The sequence below is a fragment of the Micromys minutus genome (genome assembly GCF_963924665.1).
Source record: "Micromys minutus genome assembly, chromosome: X".
NCBI lineage: Eukaryota > Metazoa > Chordata > Mammalia > Rodentia > Muridae > Micromys > Micromys minutus.
Window position 1 is genome coordinate 87,260,835 of NC_137970.1, and position 16,082 is coordinate 87,276,916.

Genomic DNA, 16,082 nt, shown 5'->3' on the forward strand with positions numbered 1-16,082 from the left:
GGCAGGTAGGTAGGTATGTAGGTCTGTCGGTCGGTATGTAGGTAGGTAGTTGGTCTCGCAGGTATGTAAGTAGGTAGGTCATCAGTTAGGTAGGTAGGTTGTTAGGTAGTAGGTAGGTAGGTAGGTAGGTGGTCAGGTAGGTAGGTAGGTAGGTAGGTAGGTAGGTGGTCAGGTAGGTAGGTAGGTATGCAGGTAGGTAGGACGGTAGGTAGGTGGTCAGGTAGGTCGGTAGGTAGTTAGTGGTCAGGTAGGTAGCTAGGTAGGTAGGTAAGTAGGTAGGTAGTGGTCAGGTAGGTAGCTAGGTAGGTAGGTAGGTAGGTAGCTAGGTAGGTAGGTAGTCAGGTAGGTAGGTAGGAAGGTAGGTAGGTAAGTAGGTAGGTAGAGTGCCACTTGCCATGAACCTGTGTTACTGAGCACCTGGATAATAAGTTTGAAGGCATCCTGAGTATTTGTTATTGCACCCCTCAGGACACCTCGGTTTCTAGTAACCTAAGAGGAGGTGGTGGTCAGAGGAGGGGGGAATGTGCTGCAAGAATCATAGTGTGACAAATGAGAATTGCTCTTGGTGACCTGTGTGTAGTTGAAGGTCATCGATGATCCAGTTGAATTTCTTCAGAGAGCTCTCAGTTGCTTGCTTTCCAGACTCAGTCAAAGGTGTTAGGTTTGTGTGTGTGCGTGTGTGTGTGTGTGTGTGTGTGTGTGTGTGTGTGTGTCTGTGTCTGTGTGCGTGTTTTTAGAGAGGACACATTAAGAAGTGTCAACCTGTGAGGGTGACTTGGGGATTTGTGGGAGGAACAGAGAACAATGTGTCCCCAGAATGCTGCCTGGTGGTTACTGAAGGTGTGGGGTGAGGTGGGGGTGTGGTGGAGGGTTAGTGAGAGGAGAGATATTGTGAGGGAGCTGAAATTAGCTCCAAATGGTTGCCTGGCTGCTCACTTCCTGGGGATGCTTAGTAGGTTCTTAGAATTGGGGCCCAGAGGCCAGGGCCTGATAGTCAAGGGGGCAGGTTGGGGTGGAATATTCCTTCCTTCTTTGGACGTGTCCTTCTCTTCAGCTCAGGGTAGCAGGCTGCCTGCCGTGGAGGTTGTACATGAGTGAAACCCGAAGCCTCTGTGGCATCAGAGGCCAAAGGATGACCAGATGACATTGTGGGACATCTTCTGACAGAAGTCATATTGAGGGCTACCTGAGATACCGACCTGTGTTTCCTGGGTAAGAAGACAAAGGTTTTCGGGACCCTTCTTGTCCTCTCCACTGGGAGTTGGGGCTCAGGCCAGGAAAACCTGGGACCTCACAGGCACACACAGCAAGCAGCCCACCCATTGCCCTGGGTGCCCTGCAGATCCTCCTGCTCCCAGGGGGGAAGCCAGAGTTGGGCCTAGTTCCTACTGACTGATTGAGTTTTTCCCTATCCACAATGGGTTTTCCAACTTCCCCTCTGGCCTGAGTTCTGCCATGACTGATCTCACCTCCCTGATGCCCTACCAGTCCAGGATTATCCTGGGAGGGACTTCTTGGCAGTAGGCCTTGACCTAGAACCTAGAGTGTGTTCAGAGACTGCATAGTCAGCACCCTCAAGAAGCGAAGGGGCTGTGAGCTTTAGTGGGTACCCTTTTGGGAGGTTCAGGCAGGCAAAGGCTGGATCTCTGGGCAGGTCCAGTTTTGATGGCCTGGCTGGACACCAAGTTTGAGTGTGTGGGGAATCAGCCCTTGGTCTTCAAGTCCAGGCATTTGTTTCTTTCTAAAGCTCCGCCCCTATGGTCATGATTGGCCTGGGGATTCCATATGGCTCTCCTAGGCTGCCCTGAATGCAGCAGCTCAGGCCCCTCGGGGCCCCTTCAGGGACTTGTTTCCTGAGTTTAAGGTGTGCCTGTTATCCAGTCCTTCTCTTTCTCTCTGCAGTGCATTCCCATTGCCCCTGCACCCTTCAACACCCTGGACTCTCCCGATATAGTGATATTGGATGAAACTCTACAATTTTAAGCCAGCTCTAATAGTTTTCTTTCATAGGAGTTACATTAGTCATGGAGTCTCTTCCCAGCAATTAAACCCTAAGACAGTAAAGAAGTCTTATTTCAGTTTATAGGTACATCATCAAGGGCAGAAACCTGAAGGCAGGAAACAAAGCAGAACTGGTGTGTTCCCTCTACCATCCTCAGCAATCTTCCTTACATGGCCAGGCCTCATGTGTCTAGGGTGGCATTGCCCACAGTGGGTCATGCCAATTATCAATTCAGAAAATGACACACAGCCATGTCCACAAGCCAAATGATCTTAACAATTTTTCAAGTGTGGATTCTTCTTCCTAGCTCAATCCAAGTTTGTGTCAAACTGACAACTGTAGCTTCCTATAACATGGGTAGGTGGAAACTTCTTATAGATCTTCAGAATCTCTGAAGTCAGGAGAAATAGATGAAGGCAGTCCAGTGAATCAGAGCAGCAATTAGCCATGAAATAAGCACTGCTCCCAAGTTACTCACTCTTTCCTAAAATGCTCACACAGGGACTTAGCTCAGTGGTACAGTGCTTGCCTAGCAAGCATAAGGTCGTGGGTTGGATCCCCAGCTCTAGAAATACAAACAAAACAGATGATATCACAACTCCTTGAGTCAAGGCCTCAATAGTAAAGAAAAGTGAAAAGTCGCCAACGTCTTTGATGCTTCCTCTTTCTCAGTTTGCTTTCCCTTAAATTTGTTTGTTTATTTTTTTAGGGATGAACAATATTGAGTTTTAAAGGAGAAAACACTAAACAAGTGATTCCCCCTTAATTGAATGAGATCCTCAATAGAAAGTAATACTGTTTAACTTTTAAAAATATATTTACTTACAGATTCATTAAATAATGTCCTATATAATTACAACTGGCCACATTATTGGAAAACTGATTTATATTTATATGCCATATAAATATAAATTTATATATGAAATATATTTAGCCCAGTTCTGACAGTATTCTCAAAATGTAATGTGAAAGCCTGAAATATCTTGTTTTTCACACTCTGTAAGTTAGTACATGTTACTTATAGCAAGTCTGTGTAGAGCAGATAGATATACCCAAAAATAACCCATGATTTGGACTGCCAGTGTATTAGACAACATATGCCTCGAGTATAATATCTTATTGTCAGTGTAAGATCTACATTACAATGTTCAAAAGCAAATAAATTTTACAAGAGTATTCAACATGAAGTGGTGTTAATATGGCAGATGAAAATTTATACATTAAAAAGACTAAACCTTGTGTAATCATTAAAAGAGCATTTTGCTATTTATCAAACAGCTTTGCAAATTCTTCTGACATCAATTTTAGAAATTGATTGAAAACTATCATCATGGTTTTTAAGGCAAGATTGTTGGGATTCGGTAAACCCCACCCCTCAGTTACCTGGCAACAGCCAGGTATGCCCCGCCCCAATGACCTGACACTCTAAAAGGGGGTGCTTGCCCCCTCCTCCTCTTCTTGCTCTTGTACCTTTAAACCCCCTCTCTCCATGTGCTGATGGCAAGCCTGGACTCCTCTCTTCTCTCTGCCTCTACTACCCTCTTAATTCCCCTGACCTGAATAAACTGTATTGTGTACTATACGCTTCTGTGGCCGGTCTCTTAGCTGGATGGGTTACAAACATGGGTTCTACAGAGGCACCCCTCAGACCTCCGGGGATCAATACACCTCCACAGGCAATACCATTCCCCATACACACTCTTCATCCTTTTTCTAACACTTATGCCAAAACACAGGTTGTCTTTGTTTAACAAAAAAGATAGCAAGAAACTTCTTCCCTTTACACTAAGTCTTTCTGGGCACTTACCTCTGCCATCTGTGTGGTTCATTTCATCAATCTATAAATTGCTGACAACTATGTGCAATGCATGGTAGCTGCAATAAAATCTAAATACACTAGCTCTATTTCATAAGGTTTCTAAATTCTGAGGGAAATGAAAGTAAAAATGTGAAATAGTGTCATTCTCTACATACAGTATCATAGGATTATTTGCGTATCGGGTCTGAAAAAGAGTGGAATGTATCCATTTGCCTTCTCAAGTCCTAGCTGAATGCTTTTTAAAAGTGTGTAATTCATCACAGTGAATAATTACTTTATTTTCTAGCAAGAGGAGTCCCTAGAAAGGTTATCTTACAATGGGGAACAGCAATAATACAAGGCAGAGAAGTTATGATAAAATGTTTGAAGAAGCTGACAAATGGAAGATAATAATAAAGTTAATATTTTCACAGATGGAAGGGTATGAAATGGTATATTAACTGGTAAGTACTTTATTTGTTTCTGCTTATGAAATGCACATTTCAATAACACATAAAAATATCATCTGTGTAGACAAATTGTGAGACTGAGGAGTGAAGATATGGGAGTACTGCACAATTTTTGTGGAAAGGTCTCAAATCCAGGTAAACAATTGTAACTGTAAACCTTCTAAAGCAACAAAACTCTGACAGTAACAATCACTCTTTAAGCATGGAAACATCACTGTGTTCTCTTGATAAGTCTTGGATAATGTTTATTGTGTTCATTTACAAAATCTGATAATTCAACAGTCTTGTTACTTATACAAACCTATTGAGGCAGGTTTTTGGCCAAGGTGTGGAAAAAAGCTATCCAACAGTGTGCCGTGCTTTTATTTACCATCATGCATTAAAATGGCAACAAATATACTCATAATACAGTGCAAATCTGACAAAGAAATTTTACAGCTATGTGCAGTTTAAGAAGAGACTATCAAGGCATTCAAGTCACATACTTGTTTTCCCATGAAGACATTTATTTGAGAGACACATTTACTAAAGAAAAAATTATCCAAACTTTCTAAGAATTTGGATTAATATTGAAAAGTGTTACTAATATTCACTTAGGTTTCAGTATTATAAAGACTGTTGTTCTCCCAAAGGGTTTCAAATGAATGCAAACAGAAGTGTTTAAATTTATCCATAAGCAAACAAGTCACATTTTACTGAATATTGGTAAAATATGAACACAATATTACATTTTCACTGACATCAGATCACATACAGAGAGGTACATAACCAAAACTGGAACTATTCTTTATATAGCATTTGTCTAGGCGACATTCAACACTCAGAGAAAGTATTTTTCTGAGAAATACTCTTCCCATCTGCTTTGACCAAACTGTGAAAGCACACATCCTGTCGTCATCCACAGACCAATCTTATCTGATTTATTTTGGTTCTATACCTTTTCAGCTCACTTTCCCTACTTAGAGTACCTATCACAATCTCTTTTCTTCTTTCATAAACCATTAGGAAGTGTGTGTCTAGTTTCGTTACCCTATAAGCTTTATAGGGCTTGCTAACCACAACCTGAACAGGTAAACAGATTGAAAACAGGATTCACAATTTAATGTACAGTTTCATTGTTCAGCTTAGAAAGGGTACAAGCCCTGTCCATGAACCTGCAGATACGAATTCAGAACAGCATGGGGGTCATGTGAAAGCAGAAGCAGGTCCACAGTCTTAATGTCGAGGTAGAGAAACTATTCAGACAGAAGATGCAGAAAAGTCAAATCAAATCAAAACACTGTGTAACCGCTGCCTCTGCTCAAGCACAGGTGAGAAGGGACCCCTTCAGTTGCATTTTCAAAGGTAAAATTAACCTGACTGGAAAACAAAAGGCCTGGGAATCTCCACTGGCTCACTTATTGGGCGACGTCGGGGTTTATGGATTCCTTCACCCGACAGGTAGTATTGCAATGGGTTTAGCCACAGGTCTTTTTTGATAATCTCAGGGATTCTGTCAGTTTCTGGAAGGCTGTGTTCTGAGAACCAGGTGAAAAAGCTGCAGAGAAGGTCTTGGTTTCTGCGAATAAAGGACTGGGGCTCATACCCCCTCCGCCATATGATTGGAATGGAAAGAGACACCACTCGACCAGATAATCTCACTTCATATTCCTTGACAATCAGCTTGTTTCTGAAGTAGGGGTTTCTTTGAAAAAAAAACTTGAATTTGCAGCCAGTCTTAGGATGTGTCAGTTCCTTCACCCCCAGATTGGTTATGGACCTTAACATCTCTACTTCCTGACCCCTAATCATGGAGGATAACTGAGGGTGGTTCCTGAAGTCAGTCATCCAGAAGCCTGGGATATTCTGAATGTTATAGTTCCTTCATTCCAGAGAGTGTCAATGCATCTGCCCAATCTTCTGCTCCAGATGTTGGAAGGCCCTGTCAGCCTGAGCATTCAGTGTCCAGTTCTACCTGGATGTCCTCCAGCGGGTTCGTGTGAAGATCTATGCTTTCGTGCCAAGGCCCTGCCTTCTCCTGCGACTCCCTCACTCCTCCACGAGCCACCTACATGCCCTGTTCTTCACCCGCAGGCTTCAGCTCCACCTTCATCACCTCCTCACTCCTTTGCATTGCCACTTCTGACTTCTCTTCTGATGCTACCGCGATGGTGCCCTGTTCAATCCTCATGTCATGGGCCTCGGCTTCCTCTCCCCAAGTTTCTAGGGCCTTCTCCGCATTATTCGTTATTACAAACGCTGCTTCAGCAAGACCCTCGACATCAGACGAAATCTGTCCCTGCCTTGCTGAGGCCACTGGCATCTGGGGGTCAAGGCCCGAGACACTCCAGGGCTCTGGGCTCCCCATGATCCCTGCGAGACCCTCACCTGTTACCCCCTTCTCCCCTAGCAGCAGAAGCTGACCTGAGGTTGCCATGACAGTGTCTGCATCACAGAGGGCGCGGCTGACATAGACAGAGGTCCCTTCGTCCTGCTCAGGGCTTGGCATGACAGGTCCGGTCGCACAGAGGTCAGTTTACTCACTCTCACCACCTTTATATGTTCAGAGTAATCTCTAACTGGAGAGTAAGGACCCGACCTGTTAGGAATACTCCCAGATCTCCAGAACCAGACAGTGATCTGGGAGTGGATGGGGGTGGTGGTCCACCATCATCAGATTCAAGCCACCTCACTGTGTGTACCAAGTGTGGGAGGAGCCTAGGCCGAGTTGTGGCTCTGTTGAATCTGAGTAGAATCTTGGATGGCTATTTTCTTGTTATTCGGTTCCTTCAATAACTTAATGGCATCAAACAGCCTCTCAGAGACCAGTAAAGTGAGCACTTTTATACCCCATGTGGCTTTCGCAGGCCCATCACTCCAGCCCCTTTGAGACACTGGGGCAGATCCCAGTTGTCTCATATCCACAGGGCAGAGCCAGCTCTCAGTGTGAAAGGATTGCTCTTCCTTTTCTACTAAAGACCCCCGGAGGGTATCTTCCACCTGAGGAGACCCCTCCCAAGGAGCAGCGAGACCACAATTCGGATGCAAACAGCAAGAGGTTTATTTAGATACACAGGTACCTGTGGGCACACAGTCTCTAGGAGGACTTGTGCGCTGGACAAAGGGGCAGTCCCCTTTTTATAGGGCTTGGGGGGCAGAAGCAAGGTACAGAAGCAGAAGCATAGCAACAGGGTTCTAATTGGTTAGTTTAAATGTAGCCAGGGAGTGAGCCCAAAGACATGGCTCCAAGGAAACAGCTCCTGGTACCAGCCGGGGTTGCGGCTCCCAAGAATAGTTTTCTTGGGCTTATCTAAGTGTGGGAACTGTGCCAGAAATATGGCTTCAAGGACACAACTCCTGGTACCAGTTGGGGGCTGCAGCTTATCTGAAAGCTGGGCTTGTCTGAGTGTCTCCCTTTCTTTGTCTATTGCAAGCTGGCCGCCCACCGGTATCTTGCTTGGCCACCTGGGACCCTGACCTGGCCGGCCCTGTGTGTGCAGAGCCTTACAGAAGTGGCATTTATTGTTGCTAAGCGGGGGTCTTTCACTACTTTGCTCCCAACTGAGAATGCAGAGTCAGGGGATTGGCCCTGAGGGAATGATGCTGTCCATCCCAACCATCCAGAGGTCTGAGATTCGACCCATGGGCAGCCAGGACTGGACCAAGTAAGTTTACCCCCACCCACCCTCTGACTCCTTCTAAGATGCTGGAGGAGTTGGTGGCTAGAGAGGTCTTTGTGTGAGAGCTCTTCTCTGCAGACTGTAACTCTGACCTAGGAGCCTTGGGCTTTGGAGAACTCAGGGACCCCTCTGTGCAGAGAAGAGAACACCAATTGTGTTGGCCTGGGAGGTTCTCTTCTGGGCAGTACCAGGAGATCCTTGGTGGAAGAGTCTCTTGGGGGACTCAGAAGCACTTCCCTGGAACAGGGCTCTGAGAATTTTGAGAATATTCAGGGAATTTAACTGATTCAGGGCTCACTTACCCTAGGCTAAGGAGGTGCAGGTGTGTGATGATTTGTGCTGGTAAAGCATGGTCTTCCCTGTGGATGGTTTGTTGTGCTTTCCAAACGTAACGAGTAAGAACTTTTATTATTACAAATATTTCTGTCAGACAACCGAAAGCCCCAAAACTGCTGCATTTTTAGTGTGCATTGGCAAGTTCTCACAAAATTTCCGGCTTTTCTTTCTCTTATTTTGTTTTCTGTTTTTGTTTATTCTTCAGAGTCATGGTATCTGTGTGTAGTTCTGGCTGTCCAGGAACACACTTTGTAGAGCAAGGTAATATAAAACTCATGGAGATTGCAGGTCCACCAAGGGCTCAGAGTGTATCTGAGTAGACACAGCCTGAGTCTGACATAATCCCAAAGGGGTTCAAAACAGGTTGGGCTGGCAGGGTACCACCCAGGACTGGTGCCTTGATAGTCTCCTTGCTGTGATTCCTGACACCCAAGCAGGCAGCATACTCCTCCTGGCTTCTCCTGACTAGCTCACATTCCCTAACATCGTAGGAGATCAGCCAGGGTGAAGGGTCAAAAGACACCTGGCCGTCTGGTCTCGGCCCTGTCCAGGGATTTGCTGGAGGAACACAGATGCTTATCAAATTAACAGATTTACAGTCTAGGATCTCAGAGGACTGGAAGACCCTTGCATCTCTCTGTGTATCCCTTGCCTTATCTCTCTCTCCTCCCACTTTGTGTGTCTGTTAGTCCCTTTAATTTGCGTCTGTCCCAGGGTTAGGAACCTAGGCCCCGAGGGCCTAGAAGCAGGTCCAGCAAGGTCTCAGAGTGTAGCAGTTCCTGTTTCCTTGAGGTCAGTGTTGTCTGGGAAGGACAGGTTTGGATGTAGAGGCAACCCTTAAGGCTATATCTCCAGGGAGTAGCTAGGCTGACTAAGGGTGTAGAAAGGTTCCAGGTGGCATAAAGAGGAATCATTCCCTCTCGGCCTTGTGTATTGGTGGATGGGACAATTGCTTAATAACAATATGCAAGGTGGCAGGACAGGTTCTGTTTTGGGGTTCCAGGCCTTGCAACTCTGAGACCTCAGGGCAGACCTTCCTGGAAAGAGCTCTTTTGGTTGCATCAGAGCAGATGCCTCCAGGCAGCTTGGTCAGGACAGATAATTGAAAAGCACTGGCAGGCTTGTGTCTTGGAGGCTCTTAGAGGACTCTACCTCCACCAGCTGTGACATAAAACCTAAGCAGTGCATGGGGTGGGGAGGTGTGTCACTCCTGTGCATTGCCACTTCTGACTTCTCTTCTGATGCTACCGCGATAGTGTCCTGTTCAATCCTCACGTGGTGGGCCTCGGCTTCCACTCCCCGAGTTTCTAGGGCTTTCTCTGCATCTTTAGGTATCACAAAGGCCGCTGGCGCGAGGCCCTCGAAAACAGACAGAGTCTCTCCCTGACTAGCTGTGTCCACCCCCATCTGGGGGGTCAAGGCCTGAGACACCCCTTGGCTCTGGACTCCCCAGGATCCCTGGGAGGCCCTCAACTGTTACCACCTTCTCTCCTAGCAACAGACACTGGCCTGAGGTTGCCATGGCAGTGTCTACATCACAGAGAGCGTGGCTGTTAGGGACAAATGTCCCTTGTCCTGCTCCAGGCCTCTCATGAAAGGTCCAGTTGCTCAGTCATCATTTTACTCACTCTCACCACCTTTATATGTCCAGAGTCATCTCTAACTGGAGAGTAGAGACCCAGACCTGTGAGGAACACTCCCCAAGTCTCAGGTACCTGACAGTGATCTGGGGGAGCGTGGGGGGTGGTGATCCAACATCATCAGATTCAAGCCACCCCACTGTTTGTACCAAGTGGGGGAGGAGCCTATGACAAGATGTTGCTCCTGGTGAATCTGAGTAGACACAGCCTGAGTCTGCCATAATCCCAAAGTTGTTTAAAACAGCTGGATCTCTAGTTGGAACCCAGGTCTGCTGCCTGGCTCTTCAGTGTGTGTGTGTGTGTGTGTGTATGTGTGTGTGTGTGTGTGCTGGGGTCAGGTCATGGCAGGCCTGGGGGCATCCACTCCTACTGAGACCAGACAAGACATTTATTTTAGGGGTACACAATCCAAAGATAGACAGGCATGTCACCAGCTAATAGAGAGCCTCTGTTTTAGTTGTTGAGGGAACCCCATGAAGACCTAACACGTCATCTGCTACATGTGTGCACGGTGCCTACGTTAAGCCTGTGCTTGCTCTTTGGTTGGGGATTCAGACTCAGAGAGCATTTAAGGGTCTGGGTTAGTTGACTCTTGTAGCGATCATCTTTATCGCTGGCAAGAAAGACGTGCCACAACAGGATCCTTCTACAGGCATTTATTGCAGGTTTGATTGCAGTGGTGAAAGACCCAGAGCGCAGAAACCAGCCCTCCTTATATATGCTTAGGAGGACTTTGTTGACACCTGATTGGTGCATTCTGTGAGCCCTAATTAGCATACTCGTTGTCAGCATGAGTAGCAAAACAGGCAGGTGTGCATATGCACTTGGGTTGTTTATCTCAAAACTGGCCACCTTTCCTTCGGGCTGGGCTCCATCTTGTAATGGAAAATGTGGTGGCTTCCCACACACTCTGATGTATGAATTTTCAATGCTCTTAATTCTTTTAAAGAAAATATTCCTAACCGGATCTGCTGCCCTCTTCTGGTGTGCAGGCATACATGCAGGCAGAACAATATACTTAATAAATGAATCTTGTTTTAAAATAAAAAAGAAAACAAAGTTTTAATCCAGGGAACAGGACAAATGTTATGGAACAATTTGAGTTTGGCTGAAATGTGTTTAGAAATATTTGGAAGGCAGAGTTGGGAATAGAGCTCAGTGATAAGTATGGACTCAGTCTCAGTCATCAGCACCACAGACAAAGACATTTAACACATTGAATTAGACTTTGCACATCATTGAAAAAGCGCTGTTTCCCATAATTATGATAGAGGTAGACTATTTTACCGCAAAGATATTCTTATTGAACTATTCCACTATGTGTGTGTGTGCGCGCAAGAGAGAGCACTCAAATGTGTGACACAGATTTACACAGAACAAGAACACCAGCTCTTTTTGTCTTCCTCTGAAGCTGTATCAGCTTGGGATTGGCAGTGGTGACTGGTGTGCTTGCTATCAGGAAATGCACACCTTTCTAATTCCACCATTTTTGTAAGAAACTGGAGTGTAGTTCACAATTAGATAGACTAGCTTTCCACTGAGACCATACTCTATTTTTATTCTTCATTTTGGTTTTGTTTGAGCAAGGGTCTCAGTCTGTAAACCAAGCAAACTATGAACGGCAATCTTCCTGCATTAATCTAAGCACTGGGATTAGGAGTACGGGCCAATAAACCTGGCTATTTTGTTTTGTTTTTGAGACAGGAGCTCATTTTGGGTCTAGAATAAAATTTCAACTTTTGTCGGCACAGCATTAAAATTAGAGGAAACAGCTGTGCAAGCTGGCACACACATTTTGTCCCAGCTCTTATGAGGCAGAGTCAGGAGATCTGGGTTCAAGGCCAGCCTGGCCTAGAGAACAGCCATAGGTACAGAGAAACCTGGTCTCAGAAACAACACACACAAACACACAAAACCACAACCACACACCTGCAAAAAAAGAAAAAACTAGAGGAAATTTGATTTTTAAAAAGCCAAGGTATGTTTATAAAGTTGGGATTTGAGGATGACAGTGGGATGATCTGACTGTGATAATAAATAACATATTCTTTACACAAAGTCCATGTTTGGCTGTGCTTGGGGCACCTATGAAATCCCAGCAATTGAGAAGAAAGAGGTTGTTAGATATAACAAACCAACAACAAAAACGTCCCTTTGTCTTAGTGGCTTCAGGACAAAAGAGCTTTGCTGAAGCTTCCTTGGTACTGCATGGGCTACAGGGTCCCAGACTGCACTGCTCTACTTGGTGAACTTCAGCTGAAGGTGACCTCCAGGGAGGACAATGACAGTGTCTATGAGTCAGCAGCACTAAAAGTCTTTGTCATGGGTTAAGTTCTGTTCAGCAATTCCTTGGTTTATACTTAAAGGGAAGATCTGAAGGCATTTAGCAAAAGATTCATGACCCTGAAGGGAGGCTCAGTGGGTTAAGTATTTCTTACCAAGCCTGCTGACCTGAATTTGATCTCCAAAGCACATGGAAAGGTGGAAGAGAACCAACTCCTCAATTCTGTTCTCTAACTTCCACTTGTGTGCTACTCTCATAACAATAGCACATTATGTGTGTTTTAAAGAATGTTTAGCAAGTTTCGAAACATGTTCCTAGTGGACAGTGAAACCCTAACGCCTACACAGTGAAGTGGGGATAATTTGAAAGAACACAAATTGAGAATCTCAGGATAAAGACAGATTTTAAAGATTCACGTTCGTTCACCTTATTAAACCAGAATAGGAAGTTTACCTTCTTCTACCCTATTTAACTTTTAGAGCTAGAGATGCCTCAGTCGTTAACCGTGCTGTCTATTCTACCAGAGCCAGGCCAACTTCCATCTGGAAAACTCAGGCTGGCAAAGGATCAAAAACTTCAGTGATGACATCAAGGTAACTGCATTCGGATACGAGTTCTGATGGCCTGGCTGGAAACTGAGTGAAACAGTGTCTGTGAGTCTCTTTAATTTGTGTCTGTCCCAGGGTTAGGAACCTAGGCCCCGAGGGCCTAGAAGCAGATACAGCAAGGACTCAGAGTGTAGCAGTTCCTGTTTCCTTGAGGACAGTGTTGTCTGGGAAGGACAGGTTTGGATATAGAGGCAACCCTTCAGGCTATATCCCCAGGGAGTAGCTAGGCTAAGTAAGGGTGTACAAAGGTCCAAGGTGGCTTTTAGGGGAATCATTCCTGCTCTGCCTTTAACTTGGTGGATGAAACAATTGCTTAAAAACAATATGTAGGGTGGCAGGACAGGTTCTGTTTTGGGGTTCCGGGCTTTAAACCTCTGAGAACTCAGAGCAGGCCTGCCTGGTTAGAGCTCTCTTTGTTGCATCAGAGAAGAAGCCTCCAGGCAGCTAGGTCAGGAAAGATAATTGAAAAGCACTGGCAGGCTTGTGTCTTAGAGGCTCTTAGAGGACTCTCCCTCCACCAGCTGTGACTTAAGACCTAGGCAGTGCATGGGGTAGGGGAGGGGGTGGACCTCTGCAGACTCTCAGTGCCCTGAATGAAGGCTTCTCCTAGATAGTGACAGTTTCCAAAGGAACGTGGTTTACACCATCTTGTACCCAGACATTGCCAACTGACCAGGAAACTGTGGCTCTTGCTGTATATATTGGTAAGCTAGAGGCAGAAAGAGGAGAAACTTAGGTAGGTAGGTTGAAATGTAGGTAGATAGGTGTGTGTGTGTGTGTGTGTGTGTGTGTGTGTGTGTGTGTGTTTGTCTGTGTTTGTGTGTTTATGCTCGATTGTATAGAAAACACAGAATCAAGGGTCCACCTGTGATGGTGACTTGAGGATTTTGGAGAATGACTGAGCTGTCAGGTGGTTGCTGAAGTTGTGAGATGGGAGGGGCATGGAGGTTTAGTGAGAGGAGGAGGGAAGTCAGGAGAAATGGATGAAGGCAATCCAATGGATGAGAGCAGATATTAGCTGTGAATAAAGCACAGCATCCAAGTTACTCACTCTTTCCTAAAATGCTCACAAAGGGACTTAGTTCAGTGGTTCAGTGCTTGCCTAGCAAGAGCAAGGTCGTGGGTTGTCTCCTCAGCTCTAGAAATGCAAATAAAACATATAGATTCTCACACAACTCTTTTAGTCAAGGACTCAATAGTAAAGAAAAGTGAGAAGTCGCCAATGTCTTTGATGCTTCCTCTTTCTCAGTTTGTTTTCCCCTAAATTTGTTTGTGTATTTTTTTAGGGTTGAGCAATATTGAGTTTTAAGAAAGAAAACACCAAACAAGTGATTCTCCCTTCATTGAATGACTTCCTCAATAGCAAAGACAGATCCATCTTATCTAATAACATTCAACAATGACTAAGGCTGCTGATCCTACAGTAATCTTTAGAATTTGCTAGGATTCAGAGGATTATAAACCATAGGGTGAAAATTTAGACTCAATCTACTTTGCTTATGAGCTTCTCAAGAGCTAAGACAGATCAATGTTATTTAATCACATTAAAAATGACTAATGCTGCTGAATCTACACTAATCTTTAAAATTTGCTAGAATTTAGAGAATTATAAACCATAGAGTGTAAATTTAGACTCAATCTATTCTGCTTATAACAGAAGTACACTTAGTTGCACAGCACATTTTACAAACAGCTCATTGTATTTTAGGCATTCAAGTTAATAAACATATCTAACATCTTTAAACCCAATATTCTTTATTGATCTTGCATTTTAGCTAGATAAACCTTAACTTACACAAAAGCATATGCAGTTCATGGGAAGAAAGTAATACTGTTTAACTTTTAAAAATATATTTACTTACAGATTCATTAAATAATGTCCTATATAATTATGTCTGGCCACATTATTGGAAAACTGATTTATATTTATATGCCATATAAATATAAATTTATATATGAAATATATTTAGCCCAGTTCTGACAGTATTCTCAAAATGTAATGTGAAAGCCTGAAATATCTTGTTTTTCAAACTCTGTAAGTTAGTACATGTTATTTATACAAGTCAGTGTAGACCAGATAAATATGCCCAAACACTAACCCATGATTTGGACTGCCAGTGTATTAGACAGTATATACCTCGAGTATAACATCTTATTGTCAGTGTAAGATCTACCTTACAATGTTCAAAAGCAAATAAATATTACAACAGCATTCAAAATGGAGTGGTGTTATTATTGCAGATGAAAAATTATACATTAAAAATCTAAACCTTGTCTAATCATTAAAAGAGCATTTTGGTATTTATCAAACTTCTTTGCAAATTCTCCTGACATCAATTTTACAAATGGTTTGAAAACTATCATAATGGTTTTTAAGGCAAGATTGTTGGGATTCGGTAAACCCCACCCCTCAGTTACCTGGCAACAGCCAGATATGCTCTGCCCCAATGACCTGACACTCTAAAAGGGACTGCTTGCCAACTCCACTTCTCTTGCTCTTGTACTCTTACCTCCTCTCTTTCTCCACGTGCTCATGGCAAGCCTGGATTCCTCTATTCTCTCTGCCTCTACTACCCTCTTAAATCCCCCATGACCTGAGTAAACTGTTTTATGTACTGTACCCTGGTTTGGTCGGTCACGTAGCTGGAAGGGATTCCAACATGGGTCATCCAGAGGCACCCCCCACACCTGCAGGCCTCACTACACCTCCACAGGCCATACCATTCCCCACACACTCTTCATCCTTTTTCTAACACTTATGCCAAAACACAGGATGTGGTCTTTTACAACAAAGTAAGCAAGAAACTTCTTCCCGTTATATTTAGTATTTCTGGGCACTTACCTTTGCCATCTGTGTGATTCATTACGTCAATCTATAAATTGCCTGCTACTATGTGCAATGCATAGTAGCTGGAAGAAAAACTAAACACAATTTGCTCTATTTTGTAAGGATTCTAAATTCTGAGAGAAATAAAAGTAAAAATGTGAAATAGTATCATTCTTTACCTACTGTATCATGAAGTTATTTGCATATCAGGTATGAAAAAGAATGGAATTTATCCATTTCCCTTCTCAAGGCCTACAAGAAGGCTTTAAAAAAAGTGTGTAATTCACCACAGTGAGTAATTACTATATTTTCCAGCAACAGGAGTTCCTAGAAATGTTATCTGACACTGGAAAACAGAAATAATGCAAGGCAGAGAAGTTATGATAAAAGGCATTGAAGTATCTGACAAATGGAAGATAATAATAAAGTTAATATTTTCACAGATGAAAGGGTCTAAA

The 16,082-nt window shown here is 44.0% G+C and overlaps 1 pseudogene across 1 annotated transcript in view; it reads right to left on the reverse strand.

Annotated features, from left to right (window-relative positions):
• Positions 1-5,620: 5,620 nt before the first annotated feature.
• The window catches only part of LOC308415099 (testis-specific Y-encoded-like protein 1), a 57,875-nt pseudogene continuing 47,413 nt past the window's right edge, over positions 5,621-16,082 (reverse strand). Inside the window, exon 3 of the transcript in view lies at positions 5,621-6,169. The product of the transcript in view is annotated as a testis-specific Y-encoded-like protein 1 (transcript). The remainder of the gene's footprint in view (positions 6,170-16,082) is intronic.